Consider the following 24,507-nt stretch of genomic DNA (forward strand, 5'->3'; position numbering starts at 1 on the left):
CTGTTTGTTAATAAAGTGTATTATTTATGTCACAGTAGCACCAAATAGTCCTAAGCAGGGATATGACTACATATGAACTGAGCCTTGCACAGACTCCTGCTAAAGGCAGTCCTCATCTCAGAAAGATTCCAAGCTATTTACCAATGAGAGATAAAACAAATAGATGAACCATAGGACACATCCATCCAGGCACATCTATCTTGTCACAATGTTTCTTGTTTCCTCTGCAGCTGACTCATAGCTATCATGCCCCACAGCTGAAGGTTTGTCCAAATGAGACCCAGTTAAGCAACATCAGAGATTTCACACTGCTTGGAGCATCTTTGCACATCTAGAGACTCAGTTTGCAAAAACAAGCAACTGTGAGTGAGAATCACTCACTAGGGCTCATCCAGGCACCTGCTGCTGAGAGGATAATAACTGACTTTCCTGGAGAAGATGTAAGCTCTGGGTCAGGGCTTGTAATACCAAGTTTGAAAAACATCTGACAAAACGCAAGGCATGGAGCTGAGTTTGGGGCAAAGAACCCAGCAGATGAAGTTCTCTGTCCCTTTTGTTTCTTGTATTGTATGTTTGAGGACTGCTCACTGAGTTGTTATAGAATCTGTCACAGTGTTTATCTGTTTAAAAAAAAAAGGGGTCTTCTTCATGGTTAGAATGACAAGTATTGACTTCAATGTCTGAACCATCCCAACAGTGCAGTGAAAAGGGATTCTTCCATTTGTGTAGATCCAGTCCTAAATCTACGTGTGCAACTGCTTCTCTTAAGCCAGATTCCCTGATGGTGGTTGCTCCAGTGGGGTCTGTGCACTTTCTGCATGAGGACAGACAGCTTTTTTATGAAATTTAGATTTTTTTTTCTGTAGAGTCTTTTTGCCCTCTGCTGGGTAAAAAACTGGCTGGATGGCTGGGCCCAAAGAATTATGGTAAATGGAGCTAAATCCAGCTGGAAGCTGGTCACAAGTGGCATTCCCCAGGGCTCAGTGCTGAGTCCAGTTCTGTTCATTTTATCAACGACCTGGATGAAGGGATTGAATGTTCCCTCAGTGAGTTTGTGGACAACACTAAGCTGGGACGGAGTTTCAAACTGCCTGAGGGTAGGGAGGCTTCAGAGGGATCTGGACAGGCTGAATCGATAGGATGAGAGCAACTGGATAAGGTTCAACAATGCCAAATGCGGAATCCTGCACTTGGGACATAACAACCCCATGCAGTGCTACAGGCTTGGAGAAAAGTGGCTAGAAACTGCCTGGCAGAGAAGGACCTGGGGGTGTTGGTTAACTGCCGACCGATTATGAGCCAGCAGTGTGCCCAGGTGGCCAAGAAGGCAAATGACACCTTGGTTTGTATCAGAAATAGTGTGACCAGAAGGTCCAGGGAAGTGATTGTGCCCCCGTACTTGGCATTGCTGGGGCTGCCCCTTGAGTACTGTGTTCAGTTTTGGGTCCCTCACTACAGGAAAGACATTGAGGTCCTGGAGTGTGTCCAGAGAAGGGAAACCAGGCTGGGGAAGGGAATGGAGAACACACCTTATGAAGAGCAGCCTAGGGAAATGTGAGTGTTCAGCCTGGAGAAGAGGAGGCTGAGGGGGGACCTTGTTACTGTCTATAATGACCTGAAAGGAAGTTCTAGAGCTGGGTGTTGGTCTCTTCACCCAAGCTACAGGTGATAGGACAAGGTGGAATGGACTCAAGCCACACCAGGGCAGGTTCAGATTAGACTGTAGGAAAAAGTTCTTCGCCAAAAAATTTATCAGACACTGGAACAGGCTGCCCAGGGAGGGGGTTGAATCACCAACCCTGGATGTATTTAAGATGAGTAGACAAGGTGCTTAGGTTTATGGTTTAGTGGAGGACAGGTATGGTTGGACTTGGTGATCTTAAAGGTCTTTTCCAACCTTGTGATTCTGTGATTCTGTCAATGAGTATTCAGCTAGTGGTTGTGGACTTAAGCTCAGCTTGCTGCTCTTTCATGCAGTGTGAGTAGAAAACACTTCAATGACAAGGGAAATAAACTGCTCTTACTACTAACCCACCTTGCAACAACAATGGCAGCATCCAAAAGCCTAGAGGAAAGAAAATGTATCTTTTACTACATGTCTTAATGGTTTACAAGCTAATGATGAAGGAACAAAAAGGTTTAAAAAACAATCAGTAAAGAATTACAGTACAGGCTCTGCTTTAGTTGTGTCTTACGCTGAGGTCTGACAGCAATGTGCAATTGTTTTTTAAGATATGAAGCAAGAGCCAGTGACTTCAGAGGTATTCCTCAGTTGTGCTACTTGGCTATTTAAGTTCGTGGTTTTTGCATACCACTTTTGTTTAGGAAAATGAGCTGAGATCAAGGCTCTGTGGTGCCTGAACTTACTCAGCTAAGAAGAGAGTCCTGGTCCTGAAGAACACACAGTTTCCTAGACAGATCAAGTCCTCTCCATTTTGCAAAGAGGGAACTAAACCCCCCCAAAATTAGTTGACTTCTCCAAGGGTCACACAAGAAATCTGATGCAGAACCCAGATTGGTTCTTTGACCACAGGACTGTACTAGCACTAATTCAAGCTTTTTCCATAATCCTGACTTCCCCAGACACCTTTCCCTCTACATGGGGTTAACTTGTCAGTGGTTGCTTGGACACCCTTATAGCTGTCTTTATACTAGTGGAAGGGGTGATGAAGTTCTGGACAATTTCTGCCTTAATGAGTTACTTTCACCTTACTGACAGAGCTGGTGAAGTCCCAGGCAGAAGAGCCAACATGTTCACTCCGGACTTGAACCAAATCTTTGATTAAAATCCCACTGAGCTTCTCCAGAGCTGTGTCTTCCACCACCAGTGAAGCAAATACCCTAGACTTCTGGAAACATAATTAAAAAAATATTCCTGAGAAGAAAGACCCAACAAGATCCCCATGGCGGTTTCCTCTAACTAGACGCATGTTTATCCTTCATTCTGTGACAGAATAAGCTTCTATGTGGAAAGAGGCCTACATTGTCCAGCAGTTTTCTCCTAGATAAAGTAGACCTGCACATCACTGGGGGCTCCATGTTTAAAAAGGGATGACTAAGATGACTATATACAGGTTGAGTTGGCTTCCTTATAGACAACTGAGACAAGCAAGACATTCCTCTTATGAAGCAGAAGCCTGAAATAGACCAGACAATTAATGAGCTAAAAGTGCTGACTGCTCTCCAAAGCAGCTCATACCAGAGTAGGTTTTAAGAACTGATCCAATGACCAACCCTGAGTGTCTTCTCTCCACTGTCTCTAGCAACAAACCCCAAGTGACCATTTCCACAGTAAGCTGCTGAAGTTGGGTGGGATGAACCCCACTTTCTGTGTCCATGACTGTTAGCACAGGGATTGTGTTTTGTGTTTACTGTGCAGAAAGGTGGCCAGAAGAAAGACAAAATAAGCTGCTCTGTCAGTCTGCAGTACACACCAGTTTTCTTGACAGAGTATCCACTGCGTGTAAACAATAAGGCTACTGCCACGTCATCTCCAAATACTGCTGATCTCCTAAGTCCTTTCCCTCCTTCACATCCATCTCAGTGGATCATATCATCATGAAAAAAATTAGGAAAGTACAGAAATGCAGTGGCACAGCTACATTCAGCCTGGGGCTTTCCTCCTAGCATCATCTCTCTTTGCAAATCCTCTAGAAACAATTTCTGAACTGAACTGAAGTTGCAAAGCCCATACTGGGAGACACTCATGGTCTCTGACAAGGGGGAAGACCCAGAAGAATGGCATGGAATAAAAGGGCAGGAAGACCAAAGAGTCAAAAGTAGTGTGAAGAGAGGGGTAATAGCAAAAAAAAAACCCACCAAAACTGCTGTGTCCAGAAGGGTTTTTTTAACTCTGGTGTCACAGAACAAACTGCAGCCAGTGGATCTGAATTGATGAAGAATTTGTCCCTCCATTTCACTGGCAGCAAAGGACTTCCTGCTACAGGAAAGGGGGCTCAGCTGCTGTCTGAGCTGCCATGGAGTGATTTGGGTGGGATCACTTGAATGCAGGTTGGTTCTTATACTGTCTTTGGCTGATGCTCAGTCACTCAGTCCTCAGTCACTACCCTTCAGGCTATCACCTTTGTAGGATACTCAGCATCACTCTAGGAAATATTTTGTGGTTGATCTCGGGTGAACAAACCCTGAGTGCTGTTAGCAGGTGAAAACACAGTCCTGGAGTGCCTGTTTTGTGTCTATGCAGTGCCAGTGCTGGTGCACAGCAGGTTTGCTTCAGTAGAGTAGATGGCTCAGCAGGCCATCTGTGCTGAGCATGTTAAATGCTTGCACACTCTCCAGGTAGTGAAATCTCACTTTGAGATTCTTTCCCAGTCTTTACAATGCACAAAGTTTGGCTTGTTCAATTTGGGGTGGGGGGAAGGTGGAAGCTACCTAAGAATAGGTGGGTATTGTTGCTGTCCTTGATCAGGCCTGAAACTGGAAAGCTCAGGAGTCAGAGCAAATCCTCCTTTTCACTTCAGATTTAGGCTAGGCATCTAATGGACAGGTATCTATCCCAGAGGAAACAGAGATGCTCCAGCTAGCACATGGGTTTTGGCATGCGGATGCGATTTGGCTCTGCAGAGCCATGGCACTGTATAATGTGAGCCAGAAACTTGCCCAATTAAGACCCCAGTTAAAGTGGAACAAAATTCTAAGAAGTCTCACTGGATATATCATATTGGATTTCAGTATGTGTTCCTAAAGCCATGTAGTTTCTGGATAGCTAGAAGCACCAGGTGTATCTAAACATGCTTCCTTGCATGAAAATGTGTAAGTCAGTGGCTCCAGAGCAGAATGCAGGTGCACCCCACTAGCTCCACGTGACCTGCACCGCACCACAGTTCATGAAAAGTGTGCATGTATCAGAGACCTAGATCAGGATGACACATATGCTCACATTAATCAGCCTCTCATGGTCGTTTCCTCGCTTGCTATTTCACCAAGAAGATAAGATGTTTTACTGCACCAGGATGAGCAGTACTGGGAGAGATGTTCCACTGCCCTTCATAGCTAACCAGGGACTATCATTTCCTCATTTTCTGAACATCAACCAAGTTTGAAAGGGCTGGATGTCATCCACATTCCCACTCCTTCTCTGAATGTGTTTGAAGCTAGACTTCCTTGCTTAATTTCCGTGAGCCAAATTGTTTGCACTGAACTGGCAAAAGATGAATCCCAGAGCTCATACTATGTTTTGACATCTGTGTTAGCAGCATGGTGGTGTTTTGGTTTAGTACTGTGTGTCTGTGGATTTCACTCTGCCTGTGTCTTCTCATCGTTCTTCCATTTGGTTTTTCCAGGCCACTGGAGCTACATTAAAAGACTCAGAACTTTATGGTCCAGTTTGCCAACACTTACACCTTGTCATTACTGCGCTAGTGATGGTTCATGCTCAGCAGAGGACACCAAATCCCAAACATACATGGATGCAAAGCAGAATCTGCCCATTGCCTGTGCATGGCCTGATTTGCTTGAGAGATGTGGCGGCTTTCTGCAGGAGTTGTCTGCAGCATGACTTTTCCTTGACACAACAGGGTTCCCACACTTGCTGTCAGTTAGAGATTCATAGAAGGGTTTGAGTTGGAAGGGCCCTTTGAAGGTCATCTGTTCAGCCCCCCTGCAATGAGCAAGGGACATCTTCAACTAGATCAGGTTGCTCAAAGCCCCATCCCACCTGACTTTGAATATTCTGAGGGATGCGGCAAAACTCCAGGGATGAGTTGCCAAAGCAGATGTCAACAGGGTCTGATGCTGTCAAGGTTTATCAAAACTGCAGCAGATTGAATAACATCTACCAGAGCACTTCTGCAGCTGCTGCAAGAGAGGGACAAAGAAACAAATTCACAGGTAATGCTCCAAAATCAAAGCTCTGACATAAAACTGGGTGCCTGACTTCCACACAAAAGACTAACAAGGCAAAATTAATCTCACCCAACATAGGCATCTATACAAAAGAGGCCTCCATGCAAGCTAATCACCCCAGGCTCCCTTTACAGTCAGTGAAGAGAAACAGAGCATGGTTCTGACCTAATAGAAATGTCTACATGAGGCCGAGATGAATTGCCCCTCTGAAGTGCCTATTTTCCTCTCTTGACTCTAACGTCTGGGGAGCGTGGGGTATGCAGCTCAGATGGAGATGTCTGCAGGCACGGGGCTGGAAAGCCAAGTAAGATGGATTTCACCACGATGAATTCCCCTGGAGTGACAGTGAAAGCGCTTGCTGGCGAAGCATGCCAGATCTTAGCTTTAATATTTTAGGAGTTAAGTGCATTCTTTGCACTGAAAGGAAAAACAACTGAGCAGAGAGAGGGCAGCACATGTAAAACCAGACCCACTGTACACACAGGCGAAGGGAAGGCGAATACTGTCCTAGAGCTGGGAACCAGAAAGTATTTTGGATTAACCCACCCTGACCTTCCCAGGGACACTGGCTGGAGGAACACCACTCCCGCTTCTCAGGGTATATGAAACCTGGGCCAGGCAATGAATGGGAGGAAGGAGATGACTTAATGAAATGGTCACGCGGTGCGTTGCGCTAACTCACTAACACGGTGTATTGCCAATTGCATTTTCGAAGAATAAAACTCTTCCCATTTGCAGGTCCCCTTGGACATTTTTAATCAGCTAATTTCTCCCAGGGCTACCCAGGCAGGCCAGAGTTCAGGCAGGATTCCCATTAGAAATAGGAAAGACCTGTCTGGTCACTGAGTTTATCCAGCTGTGTAGTTTGCAGTGAATAATGACCACTGGGGCTTTCACAAATTGTGGGGGCAGTGGGGCAAGGGAGGGAAGTGATGGCTATGAATCATCACAGGCTCGCTGGCTATGGAGACTTGTTATGGTATTTCCTATTGATGTGGCTTCTCTATATATGTTTATGCAGGCATTTACATAATCATGGCATCTTTCTGCTAGATTGTTCTGATACGCTTTTTCCTCTATCCAGCAAAAACATAAGCAGAGCTGGTTTGGGGGGAGAAAATACTTTTTCGGGGGGGGGGGGGGGGGGGGGGGAGGGGGAGGAAGGGCAGGTGCAACCCTTCTTTAGGATAATTGCACTGTATCCTGCCTTGGCAGGGGGGTTGGATCCAATGATCTCTTGAGGTCCCTTCCAACCCCTACAATTTTGTGAACTAGGACTAAATAAGATTAATTCCTCCTTCGCATGGACTATGTGAGTTCTTGGCCAGTTGTCCCAAACAAGGCCCTCTGTAAGGGTTTCTTTTCTCAGGAACTCCAGAAGAACTCCAGAAGAACTCCAGTTCCTTGTCTAACTCAAACAACACAGAAGAGCAGGATGAGTCCCATGTAAGAAGTTTTGGTTCCTGCGAATGGGGTCTCACTTGGTGAACTTATGTTTAAAGGTCTGCATTGTATAGCCACCACCTGATCCTTTGTCTGTGCTGGCCTGCAAAATAAGGATAATAGAGTCCTTCATATCCTGGAAGATTTTAAGGCCACATTCCAATGAATATGATGAGCTGTCACAAGCCATCACCACCACAGGGAAAAGGTACCTCACCACCTCCTGCCTCACAACAAATAATACTGGGTGTTGCATTAAGTCATGCAAACAAACTGAATTTAAATGAAAACTTTCCTTCCTGAGCTATTTTGCAGAAGTATAAATCCCTGCAATGACACAAAGTGTTATGGTGGTCCCAGGGAACCGGTGTGGAGGGGATGAGAAAAAGTATCCAGGGCAGGAGGAGCACAAACCTGCTGCTCTTCAGGGTGGTGCTGGCATATTGTGTCCCCTGAACATGGCTGAGGTGTTTCAGCACTATCTAAAGTCATTGTAGCCTGGCAAAACCAGGTGTATATAATATTGCTACTATTTTTTTTAAGATGTATCAGTGGTTCTTTCTTCAGTGTTTGCAAATCAGAGAGGTGAACCTACTCCTCTACTCTGCTCTGGTGTGACCTCACCTGGAATACTGTGTCCAGGTTTGGAGCTGGATCCCTCAACACAGAAAGGACATAAGGACATGGACCTCTTGGAGCATGGCCAGAGGATGGCCACAAAAATGATCAAAGGTCTGGAGCACCTCTCCTATGAAGACAGGCTGGGAGAGTTGGGCTTGTCCAGCCTGAAGAAGAGAAGGCTCCAGGAGGACCTTATAGTGGCCTTCCAATACCCGAAAGTTGCCTATAGGAAAGCTGGGGAAGAACTGTCCCCAAGGGCATGAAGTGATATGACAAGGGGTAATGGTTTTACATTCAAAAAAAGGACATTTAGGTTGGATATAAGGAAAAAGTTCTTCAATATGAGGATGGTGAGAGACTGGCCCAGGTTACCCAGAGAGGTGGTGGAGGCCCCATCCCGGGAGACATTCAAAGTCAGGCTTGATGGGGCTCTGAGTGACCTGCTCTAGTGAAGATGTCCCTGCTCACTGCAGGGGGTTGGACTAGATGAAGTCTAAATGTCCCTTCCAACCTAATGCATTCTATGATTCTATGAGTCTATGATTCGATTTCAGAGCTTACGTTTGTGGCCTCAGTAAGCTGGCCTACGAGAAACCATAGAAAACGTGAAAACAATATAAATGAAAGTGAAGGCAACTGGAAGCCATCCAGCATCAAACTGGTGGTGATCAGCCTGCATTTCCCTCATGAGCTGAAAAATGCAAAACAAGCATTGCAAAGTGCCAGGGGGAATATTCCCCTTTAAACATTTATTGGTCTGGTGTTTTTTCCCTGTGTTGTAGTTGATAGTCTAGGTGGTGTCTATTTTAAAACCATTTTTTGTCATGAGATTGGCCCTTTGAAAAGTTTCAAAACTTGGGTAAATAAAAGCCTCAAAACTGCTCATGAATGAGCACTCCAGGTGCAAAGAGGAGCTGGCAAAGATGAGTACAGAAACAAACAGTCAATAGTTGCAGATCAAAAGCATCTGGTATGGATAGGAACAGGATCTTAACATCAAATAACAGGCTTATGTCACTTCTCTTGTCATGTTGTAATTAAAGAATGAGGTTTTCTGTGCAGGAGGGGGGTGGTTTTGTCCCTTCTAATAGTCTGTGAATGCTCATGTCTGGTTCTTGCGTGTCACATTTCTGTATCACAGGGCACAGCTAAGGCTGTGGAGTGTAAATCAGTGGTCCTGGCTGGTAGCTTGCAGTTAATCCCCTGTTATCCTTTGGCCCTCCTGGTACTTGTGTGGTCTGTTCATAAATCGTCTAAAAGATGTCAGTGTGACAGACCCTCAGCTAACATCAAGGAGCTTGTCTCTGCCAACCTTACTTTGCCCTTCTTCCAACAAAGCTACTTATAAGGGTCGTCGTCAGTTTAGTTCTTATCTTTTTGAACTTTTTTTGGGTTTTTTTTGAGCAGGCTTCCAGGCCATATTAAATAATTTGGGTTCATTAATTTCACTCCAAAGGATTTGTTTGTTTGGTTGGTTTTTTCTAGTCTTTTCCTCCAAAAGAAAACATGAAAGAAACAGAAGAAGATGTAAAAGGAAGAAATTCTGTAGGACTTGAACACGGCTGGAAGTGTGGCTGGTATTTCAAGCAAAGATAGAAAAAAAAAATCACCCTTGAAGACCAAGCCCAGCTGCCAGAGAATTTATTGGATTTCCCCTTCCAAACAAAAGGATTGACTTCAACGACATTCCTCTAGCTCTGATTTGTGTCAGCAAAGTTACACGTGAAGTGCATTTGACAGAGGATATTTTGATAGGAAACCTCTCCCCCCATCTCTCCTGCAATACAGCCTGAGAAAGAAGAAACATAAAAACCCACCAGGGTGGATTCTCCAAGAGCAGCTTAATGCAGCTCCAGTGGAAAGACTCAGCTGCGGGAGACCAAGTGTGTGCTGAGACTGCACCCTTTATGGCAAAAACAAGCCAAAAAAAAAGAAACTTTGACAAACAGGAGAGTGTTTCCAGGGAGTTTTTCAGTTTTCACCAGCCAGACCCCTTTGGGGGAGACAAGTTTGCCTGTGGTGGAAGCAGACTCATGGTCATACATATCCAGGATGAACCTTGTTCCTTGTATCATTTATTCTTGCTTTCTCTTGCAAAGGGAAATTTTCAGCAAATCATTTGCCAAAAATGGCAAGTTAACAGCAGTTTTGGAAAGTGCAGAGTTCTGGTAGGTGAAGGTGAAGTTTTGATCACTAGCCTTTCCTGGGCAGTGTCAGCAGCAGAAAACATCTCAGCACCAACCTCTTGCTGTACCTCTTCAAACAATGCCTCTGGACATCGCCTGTAAGAGGTAACCCCCATTGCAGCAACCCTGTTAGACAAAAAAGCTCCTTTAGCAGGCATTGAATTTGCAGATAAGACAAAGGAAAGTCCAAAGTCAAGTGGAATATCTTCAGCATTCATTCAATTGACCAGCTGTTAATACTGAGGGAAGGTGACATACGCTACTCCCTACACAGGGGCATCTTGGGCCTCAGTTTCCCCGGATGATCCTCTGGCTGGAAACCTTCCATTTTCTCCAACTTTTTAATGAATAAGAACTTCCCTATAAGACGATTTTCAGCCCAGCCCTTTAACCTTGTCTCTATCATTACCCCACATAAGCAAGCTGGTAAGAGTCAATGCCTGTGGGCACTGAGACATCCCTTGCTCTGCACATTAGTACCAACATTTCCTGTCTGTCTCTTGACCTGGTCCAGAAGGTTACTGCTCTGAAGTGCAGGACTGGTCCTAATGAACCTACTTTTCTTCACCATACCAATATCCCCGAGAATGGTATGGGTAGGGTTTGCCATTGAAGAATACATGGACTTTAGCCAGAAGAACTCGGAGCTCCCAAAGATGTCTTAAATCCCAAAGATCTCACCAAATCACTGGCTGGGGAGAGCAAACAGATTTCCCTCACTCATTATATTAGGAGAGCCATCTCAGGTTTGGACTGGAGAACAGTGCCACAACTTTTGAAACCATAGAATCACAGAATGGTTAGTGTTGGAAGGGACCTTAAAGATCATCAAGTCATGATCCCCTGCCATGGGCAGGGACACCCTCAATAGACCAGGCTGCTTAAGGCCCCATCCAACCTGGACTTGAACACCTCCAGGAAGGGGGCATCTGCTACCTCTCTAGGCATCCTGTTCCAGCATCTCTCCACCCTCATAGTGAAGAATTTCTTCCTAATATCCAATCTAAATCTACCCCCTTTCAATTTTAAACCATTCCCTCTTGCCCTCTCACTACAAGTCCTTCTGAAAAGTCCCTCCCCAGCTTTCTTGTAGGCCTGTTCAGGTACTGGAAGGTGCCATAAGGTCTCCCCAGAGCCTTCTCTTCTCCAGGCTGAACAACCCCAACTCTCTGAGCCTGTCTTCACAGCAGAGGTGCTCCAGTTCTCTGATCATCTCTGTAGCCTCCTCTGGACCTATTCCAACAGTTCCACATCCTTCTTATGTCGGGGACTCCAGAACTGGACACAGTACTTGAGGTAGGGTCTCATGAGAGCAGAGTAGAGGGGCAGAGAATCACCTCCCTTGACCTGCTGGCCATGGTCCTTTTCATGGAGCCCAGAATACAGTCTGGCTTCAAAGCACACAGGAAAAGCACAAGATTTTAGATGACTGGAGACACTGTAGCGCCAGGTGATGGGTTACCAGCTGAGAAACTTAATCTACGAAACCCCTAGCATTTCAGAAGCTACTACCAAGGGACCAGAGCCTAGGAACTGGTGGTGAACAAGATGGCCATCTGGGTTACCTTTGAGATGGTTTACTTGGTGTACTGCATTAAGTGCTATCCTGATGACTCCTTTGGTGTGCACAAAAACTGGATTGCATGAGTAACCCCTGCAGAAATCCAAGTGTGAGATCACACATGTCCTCTGGGGGTTTTGCTGCATCAAAATAAAACCTGCATCAGTGTCAGATGTTTATGAGGTGATACCTATACATGAAAAGAGGAAGAAAGCCAAAGTTCAAGCGCACAGGTTAGTGGGCTTTAAAAACTTGCCAAATTCACCATAAAGACATTAAGTCTCTGTCATAACACCCCAAATTTCCCCTGTATTTGCTACATGAGTTTCTAAAGCTCTGCACTACCATCTTTCAGATGCTTGTTCATTTTTTCATGGTGGTTGTGTTAGTGAAGAACTGGGGCTGTTCAGCCTGGAGAAAAGAAGGCTATGCGGGAATCTTATTAATGTTTATAAATATCTCAAATGTGAGACACAAGGGGAAATAGCCAGCCTCTTTTATATGGTCTGTGGAGACAGGACAAGGGGCGATGGTTTCAAGTTGGAGCACAGGGAGTTCTGCACAAATATGGGAAAGAACTTATTCACCGTGAGGGTGAGGGAGCCCTGCGACGGGCTGCCCAGGGGGGTGTGGAGTCTCCTTCTCTGGAGATATTTCAGACCCATCTGGATGCCGACCTGTGTGGCCTGTCCTAGAGAGCTGCTTTGGCAGGGGGGTTGGACCCGATGATCCCTGGAGGTCCCTTCCAACCTCTACGATTCTGTGATTCTGTAATTCTATGATAGGACTGCTGTTGTTGCCACAGTGCTGTGAGAAAATGCAGTAGCCAAATTGCTGGAGGATCTCTGCAGCCAACAGGCAGGAAAGGGGAAAGCCAAGGATGGAAATAAGTGTTTTGTGTCTGAAGTCAGGTAACTGGCTTCCATCTAAGAGGAAACAGGGACAAGACATGGTTATGTGTCTACAGGGAAATGGAAGGAAAGGAAAAGTACACCAGAGTATCACCAACAAATAAAAGCTACTGGTTGTGAGATGAGATAATATCGTCTGGGGGAATTTGGTTATGATCAGCATCTGCTTTGTATTCAGTTTCGCTTTCACCAGTGTCTTCACTGGAGATGGTTAGAAATGTTGTCTTTTCCAGCAGTAAATGTGTTGTTTGTGAGTGCTCCAGTCTGATGGGTGTCAGCCAGGTGGGTGAGGCCAGATGCTAGGCTCAGATTTACAAGCCATTCTTGTTGCCTTGTGAAGGGCGGACAGCTGGGAGGGAGGTCCTTTGGCTGGAGATGTGGGATGCTCTGATCTGTACATCATCGTGCCGGGGGTCAGGAACTCCTGCTAGATCTGACGGTTCCCTGTTCTGCCATGGATGTGTCAGTGAAGCAAAAAATGTTCAAAGCTCACAGCTTAATATGTAGACCCCCACAATGACATGGCTTGAACTTCAAAGGAGCTGGGTAACCAGCAGGATTCATTTGTTTTGGTCTCTTTGTAATGAAATAATAGTAACTGAGTACCTGAGAGCATTTTGTTAGCTGTCTTTACCTATTCTACCTCAGCTTCCTCCCTAGTAAAAGAAGACTATGTTTGCCTCTCCCACGGGATCACAGTGAGGAGCTGAGTGTGAGTTCTTAAGAAAGGAGCAAATCACATATTTTGGTTTGGATTTTTGGGCCAAAAGAGAAACTTCTATCTCAGGCAGTGATGAGTTAAAGCTCATGGCTGCAAAGAAAAGCAGCTCTGTCTTAAGTGATACAAGTCATGTCAAGAAAATGCTCCCTTAGGGGTGTCCTGTGTGGAATGGGAGAAGGAGTTGCAATTCTGCAGCACCCATTTGTGACTTAAAACCCATGAGTTGAGTTACCATAGTTCATTTTGCAGCTGGAACAAGAGAAAACCAGCAGAGACACTTCACAAAGATGAAAGGTATCTTGGTTTTCTGTGGTACAATTTGTCTGATGTTGAAAGCAGAGATATTTTCCCAAATACACAGTGATTTTCTCTTGGGTGGGCAGAAAACAGTGAACTGCAGATCTCAAAACAAGTGTCTATCAGGTCTAAAGCTGGGTCAAAACTCAAATGACTATGCCATATCTCTTGGGTCTGGACTTATTGGGGGTTTGGAAGAGTGTAACCATTTCTAAGGCTAACCTATGGCTTTTGCCTTAACAAGAGACTTTTCCCAGATTTGAAGAAGCGGCACTTTGGCTGTCTGTCAGCTTGCGAAGCCCTGTGTTTCGTCTGCCTTTTGCTAGAGGGGGAAAATAAAGGCATAGCAAGACAGTAGCTGTGCTACATCCAGTGGGGCTGCTGAGCCCCAGCCAGACTGACAAAATGCTTCAGAGGTTTCTCCATTGATCATGTCTGGCTTTTCTTGACGAGAGATGGAGAAGAATGATTTTTCTCCCCAACTTTTGCCTTTCCAGAAAGTCATTTGCAAACAGCTTAGTGGGCAAAATGCCACAAGTAATCACTCAAGCCCTAGAATAAACCACCAGGTTAGGGATTAGTGAGAAATCCCCTTGCAGATGAATGGCTAAGGAACATCCCAGTAAACCAAAGCCCTTTCTTCAGTTCAAAGACTGAGCTGTTTTGTGGTTGGTTAGGTTAAAGTCTACTTCTGACTGCTTGTAGCTCTTGGTACCTTTATGGGATGATATTCGATGGGAGGGTGAAAAGTGATGCCCACAAAAATGCATCCGTTGGTATGAGCAACTGATGGAGGTGTCCCCTGAGCACAACTCTCTTACATCCATGCAAGAGTACCATCAAAGTGAAAATAGTCACTGCTACTGGTTCACTCTGTCTCCACAGTGATTCAACCTCCACAACTTCCCCTCAGTACAAAGGAACACTGTGCTTTTTGCTCTGTTTCTCCTGCATTAAAACACCTAGTTGTATAAATTGGGAAAGAGGCAGCACAAGGTCCCCATCTGTGTGACATGGGGAGCTGAGTTGAAAGGCTTATTGCCATCTCCCTCCCCTTTTCTTCTTGGGGAGAAGTTCCCTTCTGCTTTCTGTTCCTGTACCCTGAAACGAATCTCTAACTCCATGCCAAGCACATGAGACAGTGACATCTCAGGCTGTAGGTGGGGAGACATGGTGGGACATTTCTTCTTCATCACAGCTCCATGCAGTATCTCTGGGCAGGGATCCTCCAGGCAGCACATCAGTGTCACCATTCTTCATGCAGTCTACATCTCTGGTGGTCTATACAAGAACTGGATTCCTCTGGGCACAGATTTTCTGTGAGTTCTACCTCGATCAGATGGCAGTGTTGAGTGTTAGGGTACCTTTTGGGGGAAGGGAGGACAGGGTCCTGTATGAATGTCTGCTGTTATTTTCACCGCCCAAAGAAAACTCTGGGTTACAGAAAGGAGAAGGCCAAGTCTCGCTCAGATCACAAGAGGGAAAATTTGGCAGCCTCTTCCCTCAGTGCTCTCCCAGATGTTTGTCATCATCACAGAGACACCGTCCTGATTTGGCAGCTCCTGCTCAGAGAAACCCCTATGGGCCTGGGAAAAGTGGGGCTGAAGGATGTGAAGTAGTACAGAGTAGAGCTCAAAAAGGCTTGAGGGAAGTGTTACAGGTCAAAAAAGCACTGAAATCTCCTGCATATTTATTTGAACCTTCCTGCTCTGAGCAATGAATTCAAGGCTCCTGGAGTTCAACCAGCCACGTGGCTCACCTGGATGGTCTCTTTGTAAGCTTTTGGGTAAATGGGCAAAGGAACAAAACAGCCTTGGCTTGTTCAAAACAGAAGACTCTCCCCAGCCTGGCACACTACTCACCCTGCTCCAAAGAACATGGGGTGTGACAGTGGTGACCACATCCCTCTGGGTGAGACTTGATGTGTTTGTTCAGCCCTGGCAAAAAGGGGAACAGGAACTGCTCCCAGGATGGGTGCAAGCAGGTCCCACTCTGAGACCTTGTAGCTTGTATAGGGGCAACTGTACATCCAACAAGGAGATAGATGGACATCAAGATGCAGAGCAGGCTGGGAGCTGGATTTTAAATCAAGGGTCACCATCAGTGAGAAGCACAGATGCCATGGTCCCAATATGTCAGAAAAGGACATAGCTGTGGAGGAAGGTAGGTGGGAGTGAATGCTTGATTTACAGCCTGACTGTGACCTGGGAGGGGTTGCTTTGGGTACAGACCTGACATCTCTGTTGTGGGAAGGGACTGGGAATGTCCTGTTCAAAAGCTGCACTTTAAAGAAGTAGGGAACACTAAAATAAGAAAATATTTTCTTTTTTTTTTTTACCACTTAGCCATGAATCTGCACAGAGAATCACTTTTCAGAACCATAATGCTGAAAATCCGACCATGAGTAGGGAGGAGGAGTTTTAATTTCTTGCTGTTTTCACCGTTGGAGATCCATTTGGACAGCATGTCAGGGCTCTCAGCTGACCACGCGCTCACGCAGGCACTACACAACCACAGCCCACAACCCTTGGCTCAGAAGAGGTCATGAGTGCACAGACTGTGCCGAAGAAAACATTTTAGCTACGTGCTCTGGTCCTTCCTTGGTCCAGGGCGTGCTCAAAGTGTAGGTTTTACGTACATTCCTGTCTCGAATTGGCACGTTATGTACTATCTGTTGGTAGACATGAGTGGGGAGCATAGTTAATGCCAGAATTCATTTGACCTTTCCTTTTTTTATTTCCTTTGCAATTTTATTCCCCTCTTCCATAAAATTCCATTCTGCTTTACTCTTTGAGTTCAGATCCACCCAGGTCAAGCGAACGGCAACCACCAAGATGACAGCTGCTGGAACCATCCGTCCTGTTAGCCCAGCCCAAATGTTCACGCATCAGCCGGCGTAAAGCCACCCCAGTCCATCAGGGACATTTAGTAATACAACGAGGGGAAGGAATGAAATCACCCCTTCTTCCTTCAGGGTTTCCAAATAAACAGCAAGAAGGAAGATGGGGTCTTGTTGTGTGTGTAGTGTTGGGGGTTTTTATATGATTTTTTTTTTTCTTACTGCCACAGTTCAAGAGTCAGAAGAAAAAAATTATTCTAAAAGCCCACAAACCCAAACCAACAACAACGAAACTCATCGGTTTCAAGGTGGGTTAACAACGTGCAAAGCACATGCCAGAACATGTGTTATTAACAATAAAAAAGTCCTTTATTTGTCTCTCTGGGGAATTTCTTTCACACTCACTTTTTAAAAAACTATCTTTATTTGTTTCCCTTCTTTCCCTCTCCTCGCTGTCTCTCTCTTTCACACACACAACCAGATCACTTAAATAAAACAAAGTTTTATATTCATTCCAGGCAGGGATTCCTGCCAAAATCCATGCCTCCTTTTTCTCCCCCCACTCGTTTTCTTATATACAGACCGGTGATGAAAACACACAAAAATCTGAAGCCTATGAGGTGACAGATGAACAAGATGTAGAGGCAAATTATCCAAATGGTGCTGCGAAGGAATGGCTTTTACTGGCAAAAGGGAACACATTTTTGCAAAGGTTAGAGGAATTTTTCTGTTTCTGTTGGATTTTTCCAAGGCTGGAAATTTTAGTTGTAAGAGAAGACGAAGACCCTTCATTTCAGATGTTCCATACCATTCTTTCTCTTATTTGTTGCTTTGTTTGTTTGCTGTTTTTATCAACAGTGAGGATCTCTGGCTTGGTTCACTGTGTGAATTCAGTTGCTGGACATGAAATGAAGATTGGCACCACTTGACAGCAGGGTGAGGAGAGAGACGGACGAAAGTTGTACCCAGAGCTTTGCTTCCAAAGAGGCCCTTGCAGTCCTAGCTGTGCTAAACTCTTCACATAGGTAGGGGTTTTTTGCTGTCTGTCCACACGCATGAACTTCTGCGTGGTCTGACAGTGACCAACCTGCCTGCCACATTCACCTCTGTTTGGCTGTCCGAAAACTCCAGATCCTGGAGTCAGGTGAGCACACGCATTGTCCATCCTATTCTGAACTCCTGAAACACCTAGGAAGGAAGTTAGATCTTCCTCTCAGCCTTGGAGTATGACCTTCGTAGGGCACTTCAACTACAGGAATTACCAATCTCTTGAAGACACTTCCAATTCCAATACTTAAAGACGTCCTGCAGGAAAGTGGGAGAGGGACTGTTCATCAGGGAGTGCAGGGACAGGACAAGGGGCAATGGCTTCAAACTAGAAGAGGGCAGGGTTAGGCCAGATGTTAGGAAGAAATTCTTTACTCTGAGGTTGGTGAAGCCCTGGCACAGGGTGCCCAGAGAGTCTGTGGAAGCCTCATCCTTGGCAGGATTCAGGGCCAAGTTGAGTGGGGCTTTGGACAACCTGATCTAGTGAGGGTGTCACTGCCCAAGGCAGGGGGGTTGGAATTAGACAAAAGTTCATCTTTGTAATCTCAGAGGAACAGATGAATCAGTACAGATGCCTCAGGGCCACCTTGAGAGCAACCCTGACTTTTTGCTACTCCACAGTTTTCAAAGGAGAAGGATCAAACCATGCTCCTGCTGTGAAACCCATGGTCCTAATGTGAAACCCCTGAGAAAAGAGACATGGAGTCACCTTGCAGGCTGTGGGAAGTTGCTGCCCTTGGGATACAGGACTCATCAGATCCTAAGGAAAAAGTACTTTGGGGTTGTGTGAATCTTAGGCAATATTTAAGGTTCATAAGGCTGGAGCTGACACTGGAGAGATCAGGGCATCTACAAGTTGGCTACTGGAGTGTATTTGGGATCCAAGCCATATATTGGGCAGACCCTCAGGTCAGGTGGTTAGCTGCTGGTAAGGCTACAGGTTCAGACCAACTACCATATGTGTGTGCCTGTGCATCAGGCAACTGCAAGACTGGCACAGCTACTGCACAGACTGTGTCCTTAAGGCCAGTATATATGCACTTACGTATATATATATGTGTGTGTGTGTATGTGTGTGTTCACATCTGAATCAAGACTTCAAACAGCTGACCTTCACGAGTAAAGTACTATGTTGGTTGAGACGTTATCTAAATATTCTTGCTCTTGTGCAAATGAAAGTTAGGGATCAATGGATAAGAAGGTGCCTATACCTGTGCATCCCTCCCTGGATCTGTTGTTGCCCTTTGTAACATTTGTGGAACTGGCATTAGATGTCACTGGAAGACTCTGAGGCTTCAGATCATCCAAGTTTGCACACATCCTCATGGGTGAGTCCTAATAAGGACTTTTGGGCAACGCAGCAGTGTAAATATTAAATGACACAGATAGCTTCTGCCAGCTCATGTCATAGCACATAGGGTTGAAATATCCACATCAGAAAGTTAATTCATGTTGCAGCAAAATCTACTTGATATAAGTGGACTGGACGTTCATGCTGAATAATTTATATTGTTTGCCAAGGACTTGGACTGAAGGAACTGCCAAAGTGCCAAAAATGATGGTTTATGGCCTATTTCTAGTCTCCCTTGAGACTATAGTCATAAAAGAAAATGGCACTCAGATGACAGGAAGTGTAATACTGAAAGTTGAACTAATTAAATCAATTGAAACTCAGGAAAGGCCAAGAGAGGGTGCTGATTGCTCACAAGGGTGTGGAGATGTAGGAGCAGTCATGCATGGTGCCACTTGGGCAATAACCAAGATCTGGTCTAAAACTTTAGATAAGAGCAAAAGGAAAGATCTGAAGGCAAAGCATCTCAGACAAAGAAGAATCGCAACACTGTTGGATTTGCAAGGCATGGGAGGAATGAAATGTTGGAAGAGGCAATACTAAATGTTCTTGACCTCTGCTCAGCTGACTCAGAGGGAACATAAAACGCCCAGAGGAATCATGGTTGTGATCTTAGATTGCATGCAGAATTTTACTGCAGAAAACTAGAAATAGTTGGAAGGGTTTGCAATTTAAATTCATCACCGTTAAGCCTCAACAGGATTAAAGGGCAGCACAGGCCAATATGGGGCCTGAAAGGAAGGTGAAGATTAGCAAAGGAAGAATAATTTGGAGGTCTCTGAAAAGAAGCAGAAGCAAGTTCAAAGGATAATTCAATAAACAAATAAAGAGATACACGAGGGAAGGAGCAGAAACACGTGAAGAAGGAAATAATACTGTGCTACACAGACCACTAAGGGAAACACATTGTTTAAGAATATTTTAAGATGAGTGAAGGCAGATGGATAGGTCCTCTCAGTATGGGGGGGATCCTGAGTTGGCTTTAGGGGTCTTACAAAGGCCTGAGTTTGCAAAGGAAAGAGTGAAGAATGATACTCCTTAAGAGTCATGTACTGGGGATATACCAGAAGGCATGAGTTTGGAAAGACCCATGTCTCCCCCTTGCTTTTATACAGCTGTTAGATGTCAGTGATTCTTGCTGATGCACCAAAACCTCTGGGTAGCTCTCAGCACACAAGATGTGTGCCCTAATGCCTGGAGAAGTTCATTGGGAAGCTATGGCCCTCCAATACTTCTCTTCACAAAATCCTACTTGGTCAAGAAGTCACCCCTTTATGCTCACACTTGTTCTCAAACATAATCTCATCTCAAAGCTGCCTAGTTTGTGAGGAAAGATCTGACAAAGCCACGTTGAGGCACTTCTGGGGCTTGCGGTTCCAATTATATTGGATTCAGGACTGGTTTTTGTTGCCTGAAGATCTCCTGGGGTTTCAACAGAACTAGTGTGAGTCTTTGAGGTACTTTCTTTCAAATCTGTCATCTGTGAAGCAGATTGGAAAATGGTACAGAGAAAGTGGAGGAATGAAGGACTGGAAGGAGAACCAATTTCCTTTTCTTGGACATTATTCAGATAACCACTTTTGAAGTAACGGTTGTGGCACATGACTCAGAAGGGAAGAGAAAGGTACAGCTTTGCTCCTTTCCAGCTAAGAAACTGAAAGGGTGCTGATGAGCCGGTCATCTCCCCAAATCACAGGGAAATGGCTTATCTGAGCCTCACAGGTTTTTCATTATTGAACACCATATATGTAGGTTAATCAACAGAGTTAGAGCTAGATCGATGAATAGACTAGTGGTTGAAATCTCTCACTACAAACCATGACTTGGGTTTTCTTCATGTCTGCAGGACATTTCTGCAAGCCTCAGGAGTAGAGTTTAGCCCAACAGACTTCAGTCACATAGCAGGCAAATGTTTTGTCCTGTACATCTAAAGATAGACACCCACAGCAGACAAAAATCATCCCATTTGGAGATGAATCTGTTGTTCAAAACGGACCTTGACATGGTCTAGATGCCTGGCTTCTGGAGGTGATTGAAGTTGGCAGAGAAGTTAAGTTTGCAATGCTGAAAAAGCAGTCAAAAAAGGGAAATACCTTAGAGAAAGAAACTTAAATATTCAGCCTGTTCAGCCATCAAGAGACAAACTGAAGTGTGACTTGATTACCATGTAAGGTATCTTGTGGAGGAGAGTGCAAGTTGCCAGCGGCTCTCATGCAACGGAGAAAGAGCAAAGCTAATGTGAGCAGATGTCTCATCGACAAGGCATGACAAATTCAGATTATAAAGCACGGACGTGTGGAAGTAAGCGTGGTTAGAACTGGGAAAAGAGACCAAAGGAAGTGGAAGATCTCTCTTGTGTCTTTGAAAACAGAGGGGGTACTTTACTCAGGATGAGCTGCAGTCAAACACATATTATTGGGCTTAATATACAGGTAACTGCGTACCATTAAATAGCCTGCAATATACAGGTCAGATGAGCTAATAGTCCCTCCTGGAGTTACACTATGATCTAAAACTATTAATCTAAAACTGGTCTGTCTGCAGGCTTTTTGGCGGGTTTCTGGTTTTGGGATATGAGTCCAAAGCGTGTGGATTTGATTACTATTGCTGAAAGGGTCCAGAACCAGAGATAGAGGCTTCTTTTACTCTTTTTTTTTTTTTTTCCCCTAAAAGCATGCAGCACACAACAGAGAAAGGTCCTTTTGCTGCAAAATATTCTGTTTTCAAATCTACAAAGCACAGTCCTCAATCCAGGAAATTACTTTAGCTGTTCTGAGATGTTTTGAGTGTTTGCGTGAATTTATCACAGAATCACAAGGTTGGAAAAGACCATCGAGTCCAACTGTTCCTGTCCTGTGCTAAACCATATCTCTAAGTACCTGATCTACCCGCCTGTTGAACACATCCAGCGAAGATGACTTAGCCCTGTCCCTGGGCAGCCTGTTCCAGGCCCTCACAACTCTTTCAGGGAAGAACTTTTCCCTCACATCTGATCTGACCCTGCCCTGGCGCAGCTTGAGGTCATTTCCCCTTGTCCCATCTCCTGTCCCCTGGCTGAAGAAACCATCGCCCACCTCTCTGCACCCTCCTGGCAGGTCAGTGGAGGCGCTGAGAAGGTCTCCCCTCAGCCTCCTCTTCTCCAGGCTCAACACCCCCAGCTCCCTCAGCCACTCCTCAGAGGATTTGCTCTCCAGCCCCTTCCCCAGCCTGGTTCCCCAACCTGGTTGCCCTTCTCTGGAATTGCTGCAGGACCTCGATGTCTTCCTTGTAGTGAGGGGCCCAGAACTGGACCCAGCACTCGAGGTGCAACCTCACCAATGCTGACCACAAGTTTAGTGCTGTGCTACAGTGTTTCTGAAGCCCAAGATGAACAACTGGAGAGATCTTTAAGTCTTGTGTGTGAAGATAACTCAGACCTTTATTTTTGGGGATTGGAGCCTTAAATGAGAAGTAAAGATTGTTTTTAATATTCTGTTTTAAAAGTTTTTAATATTCTGACTCCAGAAGTGTCTTCTGGAGTGACGTCAATGAAACTAGTTGTAGGAATCATTCATCACTCAGAAACCAATGTCCAAGCAATGAAAGTGGCAGAAGTACAAAACCATAGTCTGCGGTCAGTTGGTGTTGTGTAGGAACCAGAAGACAAAGGAAAAACAAGATGTATCTTTCCCAGAAAGGCCTTCTGGATTTTGTGTGGATTTCAGAACTTCCTAGGATAGACTCATGAATGTTTTTTGGATGTCTGTGCTGGATAGTACTATCAGGCGATGACACCAGTGTCTTGAAATACAGGAGGAATGAAAACTGGAAGGAAAATGCATGCTGACCTTGGATACAATATATTGTCTGTTTTTCTCATGTCTTAGAAAGCTCAAAGATGTTGGTCCTTGATGTACAGGAATGTTCTGTCACTTATTTGTGGAAATGAAGAAAATACCCTAGCTGTAAAGACTGTGGACTGTAAAAGCTGTGGATTAGGAGTGGGGAAAGGAGAGAAATCTTTGCAAATGTTCAGCAGTGTGAAGATCCACAGTGCTTTGCAGGTCAGTGGACTGCTTCCCATCACTTCAGAGCCACAGAGGAGACAATGGTGCTTGGCTGTATGTCCAGTTTTGCTTTACAAAAACAGAGGTAAAGGGTTTCGAACTGAATTTGGACTGATTATGTTGTGGTAGGGTGCAGTCCATGAAGGACCTTATTTTAAGATATATTATTCAACACTTTCTGAAAATAAGGTCCCCAGAACATATTCTGATGTAGAAACACAGAATCACATTAAGGTATTGGGTATTTAAGACTTGCAGGGTTAAATTCAGTCCCTACTTCTGCTGGTTGGTATGATCTTGGTTTAATGCTTTAATGAATACGAGGATAATGATAATGTGGATGGGTTAAGGAAAAATTAGCATCTCCTATCATGTCCCTTAACATTGAGACAACTGACCCCATCCTTTGAAGTAAAGGCAACCATTTTCACTGCATCAGGCTAGCAACAGGAAAACAAGGCAACAAAAGAGGATAGCTCCATCCATGGTAGAATCATTAAGGTTGGAAAAGACCTCCAAGATCATCTAGGCCAACCATCCCCATACCATCCATATTACTTCCTAAACCATGTCCCCAAGTACCTCATCCAACCTTTCCTTGAACACCCCAAGGGATAGTGACTCCATCACCTCCCTGGGTAGCCCGTTCCAATGCCCAAACTCTCTTTTTGAGAAGAAATTTCTCCTCATGTCTAACCTGAACCTCCCCTGGCCCAACTTGCAGCCATTCCCTCTTGTCCTGTCGCTGGTTATCTGTGAGAAGAGGCTGACCACCCAGCTCACCACAACCTCCTTTCAAGTAGCTGTAGAGAGCAATGATGTCACCCCTGATCTTCCTCTTCTCCAGACTAAACAATCCCAGTTCCCTCAGCTGCTCCTCAGAAGATTTGTGTTCCAGATCCTTCACCAGCTTCATTGCCTTTCTCTAGACATGATCCAGGGCCTCGATGTCCTTCTGATAGTCAGGGTCCCAAACCTGAACACAGTATCGAGGTGCAGCCTCAACAGAGCTGAGTGCAGGGGGATGATCACCTCCCTGGTACTGCTGGCTACACTATTCCTGACTCAAGCCAAGATGCCATTGGCCTTCTTGGCCACCTGCTAACACTGTTGGCGCATATTCAGGTGAATGTCAGCCAACACCCCCAGGTTCATTTCCTCTGTACAGCTTTCCAGCCACCCTGCCCCAGGCCTGTATTGTTGCCTGGGTTATTATGACCAAAATGCAGGACCCAGCACTTTGCCATGTTGAACTTCATCCCATTGGCCTCTTCCCATTGATTCAACCTGTCCAGGTCCCTCTGGAGGGCCTTCCTACACTATTGAAAGTCAGTAGTTTCAGCCATTTCCAAAGCTGCTTTCCATCCAGAGACCCACCAAGAGTTTTCCGTTCTGGGAGGCTTCATGCTCTACCATTTCAATTAAATCATTTCAGATCTCACCTGAAAGAGCTTTGCAGTTGGTTTTTTTCTTTAGTTAAAGCTTGACAAAATACCCAGGGCATCCAAAACATCCACTGTTGACCATTAAAACTGCTGAGCACCCTGAACTCCAAGAGAAAACAGGAAGAGCAGGCAGTGCTCAGTACTTTGGAAAGCCCACGTTTAAAGTAATTTGCC

This window comes from Gallinula chloropus (assembly GCF_964237585.1).
Source record: "Gallinula chloropus genome assembly, chromosome: 1".
NCBI classification, from domain to species: Eukaryota; Metazoa; Chordata; class Aves; order Gruiformes; family Rallidae; genus Gallinula; species Gallinula chloropus.